The sequence below is a fragment of the Erinaceus europaeus genome, chromosome 4, assembly GCF_950295315.1.
Source record: "Erinaceus europaeus chromosome 4, mEriEur2.1, whole genome shotgun sequence".
NCBI classification, from domain to species: Eukaryota; Metazoa; Chordata; class Mammalia; order Eulipotyphla; family Erinaceidae; genus Erinaceus; species Erinaceus europaeus.
In genome coordinates, this window is record NC_080165.1 from 22,495,679 (window position 1) to 22,511,367 (window position 15,689).

The 15,689-nt window shown below is 41.1% G+C and overlaps 1 long non-coding RNA gene and 1 pseudogene across 1 annotated transcript in view; one reads left to right on the plus strand and one right to left on the minus strand.

Annotated features, from left to right (window-relative positions):
* LOC132538011 (uncharacterized) overlaps window positions 1-15,689 on the minus strand; it is a 447,435-nt gene that overhangs the window by 152,519 nt on the left and 279,227 nt on the right. The gene's annotated exons all lie outside the window — the stretch shown is intronic.
* Window positions 4,703-5,233, plus strand: LOC132538259 (PEST proteolytic signal-containing nuclear protein-like; annotated as a pseudogene).

Below are 15,689 nucleotides of genomic sequence, written 5' to 3' on the forward strand. Positions count from 1 at the left end.
ACTGGTTTAAAAATGGTTAGATTCTAGGGGTATAGTTTCACACCTACACGTGTGTTCCACTCGATAAAAACCAGATCCGAAGCAAAAGAAACCTGAAGACAGTGGAATGATGATGCGTTCAATATCCCGAGAGAAAACATCCATTATTTTAGAATAATAATACTCAGTGGAATTTCATTTCAAGAACTGCCTATCTGCTCAGAAACTATCTCTCCAGGACAAGGGTGAAATAAGAATAGTTTGAAATAGAAAAACAGACTTCACAGGCTGTAGACCCTCCCGAAAGGAAATTCCAGCCGAGGAACTTGAAGCAGAGGAAGATCTCACAGACAGGAGTCTGGTGTGAATGGGAAGAAAGAACAATGAAAAGCACTTGTGATTACAAAAACAATGACAGTGTCTGCTAGATCGAAATAAAATTAAAGCACACAACAATGAGTGCATGAAAGGGTTCTAAGATCTTTATGCTCTTCAAGAGCATAAAGCAAGTGAAGATAGGAAGCAAACTCCTGGACTTTGATGACTCAGGAATGCAGATCATTTCAGCTCGTGAGAAATGCAAGTCGTTATTACCAGGGTACACACTCAAAGAATGGAGACATATTGTGTCCTATTTGTCTGAGTTATTAACGGGAGAAATAGATTTTAAAAAAACATTTTCAGAGCAAGCAAGAATGGAAATATAAATGCAAAAATAGATGACAGTTAAAATCCAAACATACTATGATTCAGTAAATGCAGCTGGAATAAATGTTGTAATTAAGATATACAGATGATCAGCCTGGGTAAAATCCAGCTACCATACATACAATTTACAAAAGTCCCAAGAGGTGCTTCTAAAATGTTTATATTTTGTGGATATTGAGTAAGTGGAAGTACACATGTGGAAAAATGTATAGCATATGAAGGTTAATGAAAGATGACTATTAGTTATTTTAATATCAGAGAAAGTATCTTATCTGAGCTGATGGGCATTTCATGAAAATTGCCCAAATTCACAAAAAACTGAATTGCTACAATTTTTATGTGAGATAAATGCATTTCTTTTTTAAATTAATTTATTCCCTTTTGTTGCTCTTGTTTTATTGTTGTAGTTATTAATGTCATTGGATAGGACAGAGAGAAATGGAGAGAGGAGGGGAAGACAGAGGGGGGGAGAGAAAGATAGACACCTGCAGACCTGCTTCACCGCCTGTGAAGCGACTCCCCTGTAGGTGGAGAGCGGGGGCTCAAACTGGGATCCTCACGCCGGTCCTTGTGCTTTGCGCCACGTGCGCTTAACCCGCTACACTGCCGCCCGACTCCCAATAAATGCATTTTTTTTTATTTAAGAAAGGATTGATTAACAAAACCATAGGGTAGGAGGGGTACAACTCCACACAATTCCCACCACCCAATCTCCATATCCCACCCCCTCCCATGATAGCTTTCCCATTCTCTGTCTCTCTGGGAGCATGGACCCAGGGTCATTGAGGGTTGCAGAAGGTAGAAGGTCTGGCTTCTGTAATTGCTTCCCCGCTGAACATGGGCGTTGACTGGTCGGTCCATACTCCCAGTCTGCCTCTCTCTTTCCCTAGTAGGGTGGGTCTCTGGGGAAGCTGAGCTCCAGGACACATTGGTGGGGTCTTCAATCCAGGGAAGCCTGGCCAGCATCCTGATGGCATCTGGAACCTGGTGATTGAAAAGAGAGTTAACATACGAAGCCAAACAAATTGTTGAGCAATCATGGACTCAAAGCTTGGAATAGTGGAGAGGAAGTGTTAGAGAGGTACTCACTGCAAACTCTAGTGTACTTCTGCTTTCAGGTATATATTTTGCAGTAGTTTATGGATACGTGTGCACATAAGCTCTCTCTCACAGAAACTGGTGTATATCTAGGTTATGGGACTTTGTTAGAAAGTGAACCACCTGAGATGAAATTAGAGTGTACTATAAAAGGAAAGGTCTCACCCGAGTAATGAAGCTGAAGGGTTGTCATTCCACACCTGAAGTCTCTGGACACAGTCTGAGGTGAAGCATGTTGAGGTGGCAATCATTGCGTTGGTTAGGTTGTGATCGGCGGATGCCATATTATTTGGTATGGATTGGGAGATGCATACGGGAAAGTGGGCCCTATCCAAGGGTTCCAGGACTGGGGGAAGTAGGGGCTCTATAGTGGAGATGTGAGGTTCCTGCTGTCTTAGGGTTCAAAAAGACAATTGATAGTTAATGTTATCATCACATTATTTGGTAATTGGGTTAACTTTGAAAAGTCCTTTTGTTATGGTTTGCTGTACAGTATCCAGTATCTTGTATATAGCTGTGCTATTGGATGTTTCTAATCTACTTGGTCTAGGCTTTTGAGAGAGTCTGCATGTCAAATACACAGCCTATATATTAAAAAGATTCAGTTTGTGTTTTGAAAAACTTTGAGACATACAATTGATTTTCCCCCTCTCATATTAATTAACTACTGATTTATATGTCTACATTTTGCTAGGAGTGTACATAAACACCATTCCCACCACCAAAAGACTGTGACCCATCCCTCCCACCCACTCCCACCACCCACTGTCCCAGGAAGCTGCATGTCTACCCCTCATCACAGGGTTTTTACTTTGGTGCCCTAATAAATGCATTTCTTAAAGTATAGTAAACACAAAGAAGAGAAATAGACAAATTCACAACTATACTAGGAGATACTAAAATATTTCTAATTGGTAGAAGTAGAAATATATTCAAGAAGGATATGATTAAGAAACTCATGTAGTGAACTGTTTTAGAATATTTTGACTGCAACTGAGGAATATTCTCTCTTCAAGACATGGAACATTTACAGACAGCAAATCTCAAGAAATTACAAAAGTATAATGTTACATAGATAATATTCTCTGACCCCACCAATGTGTCCTGGAGCTCCGCTTCCCCAGTGGATTGACCTGTCAACGCCCATGTTCAGCGGGGAAGCAATTACAGAAGCCAGACCTTCCACCTTCTGCAACCCACAACGACCTTGGGTCCATATGCCCAGAGAGTTAAAGAGTAGGAAAGCTATCAGGGAATGGGATGGGATACAGAGATCTGGTGGTGGGAATTGTGTGGAGTTGTACCCTTCTTACCCTATGGTTTAGTCAATGTTTCCTTTGTATAAGTAATAATAAATAAACAACAACAAAAGAATATATTCTCTAACCACAGTGACACTTGACAGAGACCAGAGGCCGGGAAGTTGGCTTACTGGCTACACAAAAGACTCTCATGCCTGAGGTTCTGAGGGCCCAGGTTTAATCCCAAGCAACACCATACACCAGTGTTAAGCAGTGCTCTGATCTCTCTCTTTCTGCTTCTCAATATATCCACCTCATTAAAATAAAATATTTTTTAAAAGACAGAGATCAATCATATAAAGTTATCTATTTATTCATTTGCCTCCAGGATTATTGCTGGGGCTTGGTGCCTGCACTACGAATCCACTGCTCCTAGAAGCCATGTTTTCCCATTTTGTTGCCCTTGTTGTCGTTATTATTGTTGCCACTGATGTTGTTAGATGACAGAGAGAGAGGAGGGGAGACAGAGAGGGGGAGAGAAAGGGATACACATGCAGATCTGCTTCACTGCTTGTGAGGCAACCCTCCCCTGTTTTACCCCCATAAAGATAACTTCTAAAGCCCTATTATATGAAGATTAAGGACTTTCCGGGAGTAGCACAGCGGGTTAAGCGCAAAGCGCAAGGACCAGTATAAGGATCCTGGTTGGAGCCCCTGGCTCCCCACCTGCAGGGGAGTCGCTCTACAAGCGGTGAAGCATGTCTGCAGGTATCTATCTTTCTCTCCCCTCTCTGCCTTTCCCTCTTCTCTCCATTTCTCTCTGTCCTATAAATAAATAAACAAATATTTAAAAAAAAAGAAAATTAAGGACTTTCCAAATAACTGAGGAATCATAAAATGAATCATAATGAAAAATTATAAAACATTTTACTTTTTTAAGTTTTTAAATATTTTTTATTTATTTATTTTCCCTTTTGTTGCCCTTGTTGTTTTAACATTATTGTGGTTGTTATTATTGTTGTCGTCGTTGTTGGATAGGCCAGAGAGAAATGGAGAGAGGAGGGGAAGACAGAGAGGGGGAGAGAAAGACAGACACCTGCAGACCTGCTTCACCGCCTCTGAAGTGACTCCCCTGCAGGTTGGGAGCTGGGGGCTCAAACCGGGAACCTTCCACCGGTCCTTATGTTTTGCGCCATGGCGTGCGCTTAACCCGCTGCACTACCGCCTGACTCTCGACATTTTACTTTTTAATAAAGATATATAATTTTAAAATTATAGAATATTCTGAGCAAGAATAAAATATTACATATTAAAAACTACATGATACAGCTAATGTCTTACTTAAAGAGAGATTTATGTCATTTAATATTCATATTAGAAAAAAAGGGGGGCTGCAAAAAGTACTCACTACAGAATCTAGAAAATGAATGGTAAAGTAAGCCAGAGAACATTTAAAGAAGGGCAGAATAGATATAGAAACAAAAAGCAATGGAATCAGGTCAGGACGGCCGGGTGGCAGTGCGCACAGATTAATGCATACATTACCGTCCCTGCAAGGGGGAAGCTTCACGAGTGCTGAAGCAGGTCTTCAGGTGTCTTTCTCTTCCTCTCTAGCTCCCCAACCCTCTCAATTTCTCTCTGACCTATCAAAATAAATAAATATTTTAAAAATTAAAAAAAAGAAGGCAGGAGAGGAGAAGGCTGAGAAGCCACAGTGAGCTGGAGCCGAGGGAGGACTTGACAAAGCAGAAAAACCTGTGAAAACAAAGACTGTTTCTTCCAGTAATGGATGGGAAAGTTCCTGTTGCAGTGCTGAGAAGCCTGATCAGTTGAAGAATCTGCAGTCCTCCCAACAAAGCCTACCAAGATCAAAGATCTCCAAGTTTGGATTTGCTATATACAAAGTCAGATGACAAAGAAAGCCTCAGCTATATCCATCAAACTTGGATCAAGTAAACCTAAACAGTTCCAACTCTTGCTCCAAAAACCCTTTCAGTAGCAGCAGATTTTAATGATGACAAAGATAATGAACCAGAGGAAATGCCTCCGAAAACAAAGTGAAGATGAAGAATATTGGAAGGGGCACACCGACATCAGCTGAACCGAATTCCTTCACTAGAGGAAAGCATGGGTTTTCTGATAGCCAGAAGCCATGGGCGTGAAATATCAAATCTCATCTTGGAAATGGCCATGACCAAGACAATTAAATGGCTTTGAAGCTGGAGTTGGGGTTGGTGATGGGGATGGAGATAAAAGGAACAGTTTCCTTTTTTTAGAATGGTATAAGACTATCTTTGGAGTCATTGTTTTCTTTTAAGATTGAGTGGTAATCTAATAAATGAGAGTTTGAAGTTAGAGGTAACTTATGCTATATATTATCAGTTTCAAGACATTTGCTAATTTTGTAGTTTCATGTGACTAAGTTCCCAAAGGTTACATATAGTAGAAAAAATCAGAAATGTTACCCTTTAAGAATTTAGATTTGGGGCAGAGGATAGATAGCATAACGGTTATGCAAAGAGACTCTCATGCCTACGTCCTGGGTTCAATTCCCTATAGCATACCACCATATGCCAGAGCTGAACAATACTCTAGTTGAAAAAAAAAAAAAGAAGGGTAAGGATCCCTGTTGGAGCCCCGGCTCCCCACCTGCAGGGAAGTCCCTTCACAGGCGGTGAAGCAGGTCTGCAGGTGTCTGTCTGTCTTTCTCTCCCCCTCTCTGTCTTCCCCTCCTTTCTCCATTTCTCTCTGTCCTATATAACAACGACGACATCAATAACAACAACAGTAATAACTACAACAATTAAACAACAAGGGCAACAGAAAGGAAATAAATAAATAAATATTAAAAAAAAGAAGAGAAAGACGAAGGGGGTCATTGTGATAGTGGTAAATGGCACTAGAACTTTGGTGCTAAGTGCAACTGTTCTTCAACTCAATACAGAGTAGTGTTTCACCTTTAAAAAAGTGAAATAAGTGGGGAGTCCCCCGGTAGCGCAGCGGCTTAAGTGCAGGTGTGTGCGGCAAGCGCAAGGACCGGCAGAAGGATCCCTGTTCAAACCCCTGGCTCCCCACCTGCAGGGGAGTCGCTTCACAAGCGGTGAAGTACGTCTGCAGGTGTCTTTCTCTTCCTTTCTGTCTTCCCCTCCTCTCTCCGTTTCTCTCTGTCCTATCCAACAACGGCGACATCAATAACAACAATAATAACTACAACAAGGGCACCAAAAGGGAATAAATAAATAAATAAATAAATAAATAAATAAATAAATAAATAACATTAAATAAGTGGTCTGGGAGGTGGTGAAATGGATAAAGCATTGGACCCTTAAGCATGAGATCCCAAGTTCAATTCCTAGCATCACATGTACCAGAATAATGTCTGGTTCTTTCTCTCCTGCTATCTTTCTCATTCATAAATAAATAAAATCTTTTAAAAAATGAAATTTAAAATGTTATGCATGTACAAACTATTGTATTTACTGTCAAATGTAAAACATCAATCCCCCAATAAAGAAAAAATAGATAAATAAATAAATATTTAAAAAGATAATAAGAGTCTGAATTTGTAAATGGTATCAAACAATATATTATTTTTCTTTAAATCATGCTGTTTCAGTCTCCTAAGTACTTTTCTCCTCTAACCATTTATGCTTTTCTTGTATCATCTTTCTTAGACAAGAACCACCACCAGCAACACCATGTAAGAGTTAAGGTCCTCGGGGGTTGGGCGGTAGCACATGGCACAAAGCGCAAGGTCCTGCGAAAGGTCCTGGTTGGAGCCCCAGCTCCCCACCCGCAGGGGAGTCGCTTCACAGGCGGTGAAGCAGGTCTGCAGGTGTCTATCTTTCTCTCCTCCTCTCTGTCTTCCCCTCCTCTCTCCATTTCTCTCTGTCCTATCCAACAGCGACGACATCAACAGCAACAACAACAATAATAACTACAACAATAAAACAACAAGGGCAACAAAAGGGAAAATAAATAAATTAAATTAAAAAAAAGAGTTAAGGTCCTCCCTTACCAATGTATCCTAGAACCCCACCTGCCCAGAGCCCTACCCCACTAGGGAAAAGTAGAGAGAGACAGGCTGGTTGTATGGATCGACCTGTCGACATCCATAAAAAAAAAAAAAATTGAAATAAAAGATACTAGGAATAACATTACAATAGCTTAAATGTAAGATTTATTTATTTTATCAGAGCACTGCTTAGCTCTGGCTTATGGTAGTGCTAGGGATTGAATCAGAGATTTTTTATTAGTGAGAGAGTGAGAGACAACCAGAGAAAGCATCACTCTGCACATGCAATGCTAGGAGCTGAATTCAGGGTTTAGTGCTTATAAGTCCAGTAGCTAATCCACTGGACCACCTCCTGAACCACAGAGCTTAAGCTTTTATTTTTTAAGTTTCTTTTATCTTTTCTTTCTAAGAAGAGACAAATGGTTTTTATTTATTTATTTATTTATTTTAATATTTATTTCCTTTCATTGCCCTGGTTGTTTCATTGTTGTAGTCATTATTGCCATTGTTATTGATGTCGTTGTTGTCGGATAGGTCAGAGAGAAATGAAGAGAGGAGGGGAAGACAGAGAGGGGGAGTGAAAGATAGACACCTGCAGACCTGCTTCACCACCTGTGAAGTGACTCCCCTGCAGGTGGGGAGCCGAGGGCTTGAACCAGGATCCTTTCACCAGTCCTTGTGCTTTGTACCACCTGCTCTTAACCCACTGCACTACCGCCCAACTCCCTATTTATGTTTTTACCAGAGCACAGTTCAGCTCTGGTTTATGGTGGTACAGGGGATTAAGTCTGGGACTTTGGAGCCTCAGGCATGAGAGTCTCTTTGCATAACCATTATGCTATCTACTTCCACCAGAGACAAATTATTTGTTTAGTAATAAGCAAAAAGGAATTCTTTTTTAAAATATTTTTTAAAATTTTATTTAAAATTTTTTTCCCTTTTGTTGCCCTTGTGGTTTTATAGTCGTATTGTTGTTATTACTGTTGTTATTGCTATCATTGTTTGTTAGATAGGACAGAGAGAAATCAAAAGAGGGGAAGACAGAGGGGGAGAGAAAGATAGACACCTGCAGATCTGCTTCACCACCTGTGAAACGACTCCCCTGCAGGTGGGGGAGCCAGGGGCTCGAACTAGGATCCTTACACCAGTCCTTGCACTTTGCACAACCTGCACTCACTTAACTCGCTGCACCATTGCCCAACTCCCAAAAAGAAATTCTTAATTTCTCTTCTCTGTATCTTTTTAAAAAAATATTTATTTATTTATTTATTTATTCCCTTTTGTTGCCCTTGTTGTTTTATTGTTGTAGGTATTGTTGTTGTTATTGTTGTTGTTGCTGTTGGATAGGCCAGAGAGAAGAGGGGAAGACAGAGAAGGGGAGAGAAAGATAGACACCTGCAGACCTGCTTCACCACTTGTGAAGTGACTCCCCTGCAGGTGGGGAGCCGGGAGCTCGAACCAGGATCCTTATGCTTTGCATCATGTGAGCTTAACCTACTGTGCTACCGCCTGACTCCCCTCCGTGTATTTTTTTTAAAGATTTACTTATCAGAGAGGAGGAGGAGAAGGGGTAAGGGGAGGGGGTGGAGGAAAGAACTAGAGTATCACTCGGGCACACGGGCTCCAGCAGGGCATAGAATTCAGGAGCATGCTTGAGTCCAGTGCTTTACCCACTGTGCCACCTCTTAGGCCATGCAGCTTAATTTTTTTCTAAAATAAATTGGGCAAGTTCTTTGAAAAATAAAACTCATCAAAACTAGCTGAATTAAAAACTTGAACAAGTATAATATCTGAAACCAAAGCATTTAACCACATACATGCACCATACATGTGCCATACATGTGCTCTGATCTATAAAGCCTAAGAAGGACAGGGGACATGGGACAGCTAGGGAGCTAGAGGATACTGCACTTAGGGGCTGGGGGTTCTGTACCATGTATGCACCAGCTGGCATGGAACTATTATTTATTTAGGGTAGGGACAGAGAGAAATTAAGAGAGGAGGAGGGGAGAGAGACACCTGCAGCGCTGCTTCACTGCTCCTGAAGCTCTCCCCTCCCCCCACTGTAGGCGGGGACGGGGGTTCACTGTACTGTGAGCTCAAGCAGGTGCGGCACTGCCCGGTCCTGATGTGGCACTGTTTGAGGACTTTGCTGTCCTGTGGCTCCCAGCCAACACCAGGCCTCCCTCATAACAGCCTCATGACTGGGGCTGGACTGATCCTCAGTAAAGTTTCCACAGAGGAAACTTAAGCCTAGAGGACTTTGCCTCTGACTTGTTCAAGCAGAAATCATTCTAGTCTTGCCCCAACTTTTGCACATAACAGGAAAAAGGAAATACTTTCCAGCACTTTTCCAATTCTTTTTTTCTGACAAGAGATAAAAAAAAAAAAAAGAAAGAAAATTATGGGCCAACATGACTCATATAGATGTAAAAATCCTAAGCAAAAACACTACAAAACTAAGTCTGGCAGCAGATAAAACATAAGAATATACAAAAAATGATAATGCATTGTGACAAAAATAGGATTCTGTCTAGAAATACAAGATTAGCTAACATTTGGAAATTAGTCAGTGTGATTCACCACTTTAAAATCTAAGGCAAGCTGCCCAAGAAGTGGCACAGAGGCAAGAGCACTGGTCTTCTGAGCATGAAAAAGATCTTACTTACTTATTAGCAAGAAAGAGAAAGAGAACCAGAGGATCACTCTGGCACATGCAGTGCCAGGGACTGAACTCAGGACCTCGTGCTTTCAAGCCCAACACTGCAGATACTGGCTACTTCCCAGGCCGTATAAAGAAAAAAAAAATTCTTTTAAATAAATGTTGTAGAGATGACTCAGTGGTGGAGAGCAGGACTTGTACATGGTAGGTCTTGAGTTCAATCCTTAGCACCACTATATATACCAGAATGATGCTCTGATTCTTTCTCTTCCTCCCTCTCTGTATTTCTTGTATTATTTTTTGTCTCTATTTATTTTTTAATTTTTTTATTGTTTATTTATTTGTTATTGGATAGAGACAGAGAGAAATTGAGAAAGGGGAGATAGAGAGGAAGAGAGACAGAGAGACACCTGCATACCTGCTTCACCACCTGTGAAGCGACTCCCCTGCAGATGAGGAGCCAGGGGCTTGAACCGGGACCCTAACTGGTCCCTGCGCTTTGCGCCATGTGCGCTTAATGTGCTGCACTACCCCCCGACTCCCTGATCTCTATTTATTTACTGGCTAGAGACAGCCAGAAATTGAGAGGAAGGGGGCAATAGAGAGGGAGAGAGACAGAGAGACACCTGCAGCACTGCTTCACCACTTATGAAGCTTCCTCCCTGCAGGTGGGGGCCAGAAACTTGAACCCAGGTCCTTGTGCACTGTCATATGTGCACTCAACCAGGTGCTCCACCACTCAACCCCTGTATCTCTCAAAAGTAAATATTTCTTTAAGTTAAAGAGGAAAAACATATATGGTCATCTTAATATATACATTAAGGTTCAAAATCTATTTGACTTTTTAAACTTCTAGCAAACAGAAATACCAGGGAATATCTTTATTCTGGTAAACATATCTGCAGAAACATGGCAAACCTCCTTGTTAACTAGCTGTTGAAATATGTTGAAAGTGTCCCTCTTGGGGCCACATGGTGGTGCACCTGGTTGAGTGCACATGCTACGATGCACAAGGGCCTGGGTTCAAGTCCCTGGCCCCCACCTGCAGGAGGGAAACTTCACAAATGGTGAAGCAGGGCTGCAGGTGTCTCTCTGTTTCTTTCCCTCTCTGTCTCCCCACTCTTTTCTCAATTTCTCTCTGTCTTTACCCAAATAAACAAATAGATTTTAAAAGTAATAATAATGTTCCTCTTGAGACTGGTCATCAGGCAGATGGCTGCAGTCCTTACTTCCGTTCACCATTATGCTAGACGTCCTAGACTTGGTTGCCAAAATATGATAGCCACTAGCCACCTATGACTACTAACCTGAAATGTGACTAATCTGAATTGAGATGTAAGAGAAAAATTAAATACAAATTGGACTTTAAAGACTCAACACAAAAGATCTCCATCAAACATCTCCGTAACAGCTTTAACCACAGCCTCAGAGCAGTTACAATAACAACAACTTGAGCCACAGGGTTTTTTGTTTTTTCTGGTTTTGTTGTTTTGCTTTGCTCTGCTCTGCTCTGCTCTGCTCTGCTCTGCTCCGCTCCGCTCTGCTCTGCTTTGCCACTGCTCAGCTCTAGTTTATCAGTGCAGAGGACTGAATCTTGAGACCTCAGAATCTCAGGCATGATCGTCTTTTTGCATAACCATTATGCTATCTCTGCCACCCAATATTATCAACTTTAAAATGTGGTGGACCAGGAGTCGGGCGGTAGCGCAGCTGGTTAAGTGCACATGGTGCGAAGCGCAAGGACCAGCGTAAGGATCCCAGTTCGAGCCCTCGGCTCCCCACCTGCAGGGGAGTCGATTCACAAGCGGTGAAGCAGGTCTGCAGGTGTCTGTCTTTCTCTCCCCCCTCTGTCTTCCCCTCCTCTCTCCATTTCTCTCTGTCCTATCTAACAATGACGACATCAATAACAACAACAATAATAACTACAACAACAAGGGCAACAAAAGGGAAAATTAAAAAAAAATTTTTTTAATCTGGTGGACACTGGGGATGGCACAGTGGCTATCATGTTGGACTTGGGTGCATGGACTCTGACTGTCTCTCATGTTAATAAGTGAATAGATCTTCAATTTTTTTAAATCATGCCTAGGGGAATGGCAGGCATTACTGAAGGCAATACTGACCATGCCATCCATGTGTGAGTCCCTTGGGTAGAGCCCAGGAAAATATGAAAGAGCCAAGGGTTAAGACAAGTGGGACTCCTGCAGGAGTAGATAGCATAATTCTTATGCAAACAGACTTTTATGCCTGAGGCTCCAAAGTCCTTGGTTCAATCCCAATCCCTGGCACCACCATACACCAGAGATGAGCAGTCGTACAGGTTGAATGCACATGTTGTAATGCACAAGAACCCAGGTTCAAGCCCCCAGTCTCCACCTGCAGGGGGAAGCTTTGCGAGTGGTGAAGCAGGGCTGCAGGCGTCTCCCTCTCTCCCTCTTTGTCTTCCCTTCCCTCTCGATATTTGTATGTCTCTATCCAATAAGTAAATAAAGATTAATAGTAATAAAACAGAGCAGAGCAGTGCTGTGGATAAATAAATAAACAAAGACAAGTGGGACTCCATGGATGGTGAAACCCTGTTTTGGTGTCTCTCCACCCTCTCCTTTTGCTAAAAAAAATAAAATAGTAATACTTTTTTTTTAAAAGGACCAGTTTTTTTTTATTTACTATTTTTAAACTTCAAAGGACCAGTTTTATTGCTTTTTTATTTATTTTCCCTTTTGTTGCCTTTTTACAATTTTTGTTGTAGTTGTTATTGATGTCATTGTCGTTAGGACAGAGAGAAATGGAGAGAGGTGGGTAAAACAGGGGAGAGAGAAAGATAGACACCTGCAGACCTGTTTCACCGCCTGTAAAGCGATTCCCCTGCAGGTGGGGAGCCAGGGGCTTGAACCGGGGATCCTTACATTGGTCCTTGCGCTTTGCGCCACGTGCGCTTAACCCGCTATGCTACCGCCCAACTCCCAAAATAGTAATAATTAATAAGTAAGCTGGGGCTAGCATGGAGTACATGCATAAGGACCTTTGTTCACTTTCTGGCACCACAAAATAATTTCACCTGTCAGTTGTATTGTTATATGGAAAACTGGGAAATGTTATGCATGTACAAACTATTGTATATACTGTTGAATGTAAAACATTAATTCCCCAACAAAGAAATTAAAAAAAATAATTTCACCTGCTTCTCTTGATCTTTTAATGTGATTATTAGAAAAGCCTCAAATTATTCTATGCTTGTGACCTACGCTTATAACTCATGTTATATTCTATTCATTTTTATTCAACAGTGGTGTCCTAGACAGTAAGACAACAAAATAATACAGGTAAAAGGATTGGAAACTTAAAAGATAGCATAATGGTTTTGCAAAAGACGTTCATGCTTGAGGTCTGGGGTTCAGTCCCAGCATAAACCGAGGTGAGCAGTGCTCTAGTGAAAATAAATTTTAAATTAAAGAAAGAAAAAAATCTGGTAAAGCTGTCTTTATCAGATTTTATGTTAAGAATTTTAAATCCTTGAATTATTTATTAGAATTATTAAGATAATTTAAAAATATGTATTTGTTTGTTTGTTTGTTTTTAACAAGAGAGGTATACAGAAGAAGTACAGAGCATTGCTCAGCTCTAGCTTATGGCGATGCCCAGGACTGAGCCTGGGACCTGAGGTGTGCAGGCATGAAAGTCTTCTTACATAAGCATTATACTGTCTCCTTAGTTGTAGAATCATTAAGATAATTTAGCATAACTGTTAGATTAAAAGTCAGTATACAGGGAGTCAGGCAGTAGCGCCGCAGGTTAAGTGCACATGGCACAAAGCGTGATGACCTGCATAAGGATCCTGGTTCGAGCCCCTGGCTCTGCACCTGCAGGGGGGTTGCTTCACAGGCAGTGAAGCAGGTCTGCAGGTGTCTTTCCCCCTCTCTGTCTTCCCCTCCTCTCTCCATTTCTCTCTGTCCTATCCAACAACAATGATGTCAATAACAACAACAATAATAACTACAACAATAAAACAAGAAGGGCAACAAAAGGGAATAAATAAATATTTTAAAAGTCAGTATACAAAAGTCAGTTGTCTTCTGTGTTTCTATATGCCAGCAATACAGAACTAGAATAAAATATTATTTATAATATAATATGAAAGTTACTTAGGATAAATCTAATGGAAAAGTATGAGACTTTTATGAAATTATATCATTAAATTTTATTGTAAGCATTAAGGAAGATCTTTAAATGAAGAGATCACCCAAGATTATGGATTGAAACACTCAGTTCTGGATGGTGGTGGGGGGGGAGATTTCAGGTCCTGGTACATGTTGATAGAAAGATGGAAAATTGTACCTACATACCAAAAACTGTATTGCAAAACATTAATTTCCTAATTAAAAAAAAAAAGACTGAGTTCTGGAATTGATTTTTCTCCAGTTTGATTTATAGTCAAAACAATAGTAATCAAAGTCACTACAGGTATTTGAGGGGAAGTAGAGAAACTGGGTGCAGAATATATATGGAGTCCACCTTCTACAAACCATAAAGAATTTTGGCTCATAATCCCAGAGAGATAAAGAATACGGAAGCTTCCAATGAAGGGAATGGGACAGGGAACTCTGTTGGTGGGAACTGTATGGGATTGTAACACTGTTATTTTACAATCTTGTTAATATTAAATCATTAATTAAAAAAACTACATGGAGGGCAAAGGACTGAGGGTCAAGGAGAGCTTAGGGGAGGAGCAGGTAGAGGAGGTGATACTGATGGAATCATCCCTAGAAAAATATCAAGACATTATAAAGCTCTAGAGAAGAAGGCAGTGTGCTGCTAACACCAGACTAGGCAAACGGGACAATGAAACAAATGGAAAGTTCAGGGAAAATTTGTATATAGAGGGCTGGGTAGATAAGGTGTGTGTGTGTGTGTGTGTGTGTGTGTGTGTGTGTGTGTGTGTGTGTGAGAGAGAGAGAGAGAGAGAGAGAGAGAAAGAGAAAGAGAGAGAGAAGGAGACAATATTATGTGTGTGAATACCAAATATAGACATACACACGAGAGACATAAAGAGATGGAGAGATTTGAGTTTGCTAGAATTTTTCAACAAACGGTATTAGGATGCTTACTAGCTACCCATATGGGAAATTTAAATTCTCATTTATCATAAGAATTAATTTAATATGAGTTAAAGGCTTATATGTGAATAGTAAAAATATTTCTTTCTCGTAAGTTTTTAATTATTATCTTTATTTATTTGTTGGATAGAGACAGCCGGAAATTGATAGGGAAGGGGCGATAAAGAGACAGAGAGATACCTGCAGCATTACTTCGCCATTCATAAAGCTTTTCCCCTGCAAGTGGGGACTGGGGGCTCCAGACCAGGTCCTTGCACATTGTAACATGTGTGCTCAACCAGGTGCGTCAACACGCAGTCCCACAAACATTTCCTTCTTTTTCTTCTCCTTCCCATTCTCCTCCTTCTCCTCCTTCTCCACCTTCTCCTTCTCCTTCTCAATCTTCTTTTTTCACTGCTGGGGAAAACAGAGAGGAAGGACATCACAGCACTCCAGTGTGCTGGGGGCTAGGCTAGAACCTGAACTGAGCACAAGGCAAAGCAGGCACACTATCCCAGTGAACCTCAATTCAAACTTTTAGAATATGTTTTTAAATAATCTTATGGGAGTCTGGCGGTAGCCCAGCGGGTTAAGCACACGTGGCGCGAAGCACAAGGACCTGCGTAAGGATCCAGGTTTGAGCCCCCAGCTCCCCACCTGCACGGGAGTCGCTTCACAAGCGGTGAAGCAGGTCTGCAGGTGTCTGTCTTTCTCGCCCCCTCTCAGTCTTCCCCTCTTCTCTTCATTTCTCTGTCCTATCCAACAATAATGACATCAACAACGATAACAATAATAACTCCAACAATAAAAAACAACAAGGGCAACAAAAGGGAAAATAAATAGTAATAAAAAAATTAAAAAGAAAAAAGAAATAAAAAACAGTGGTCTGGCAG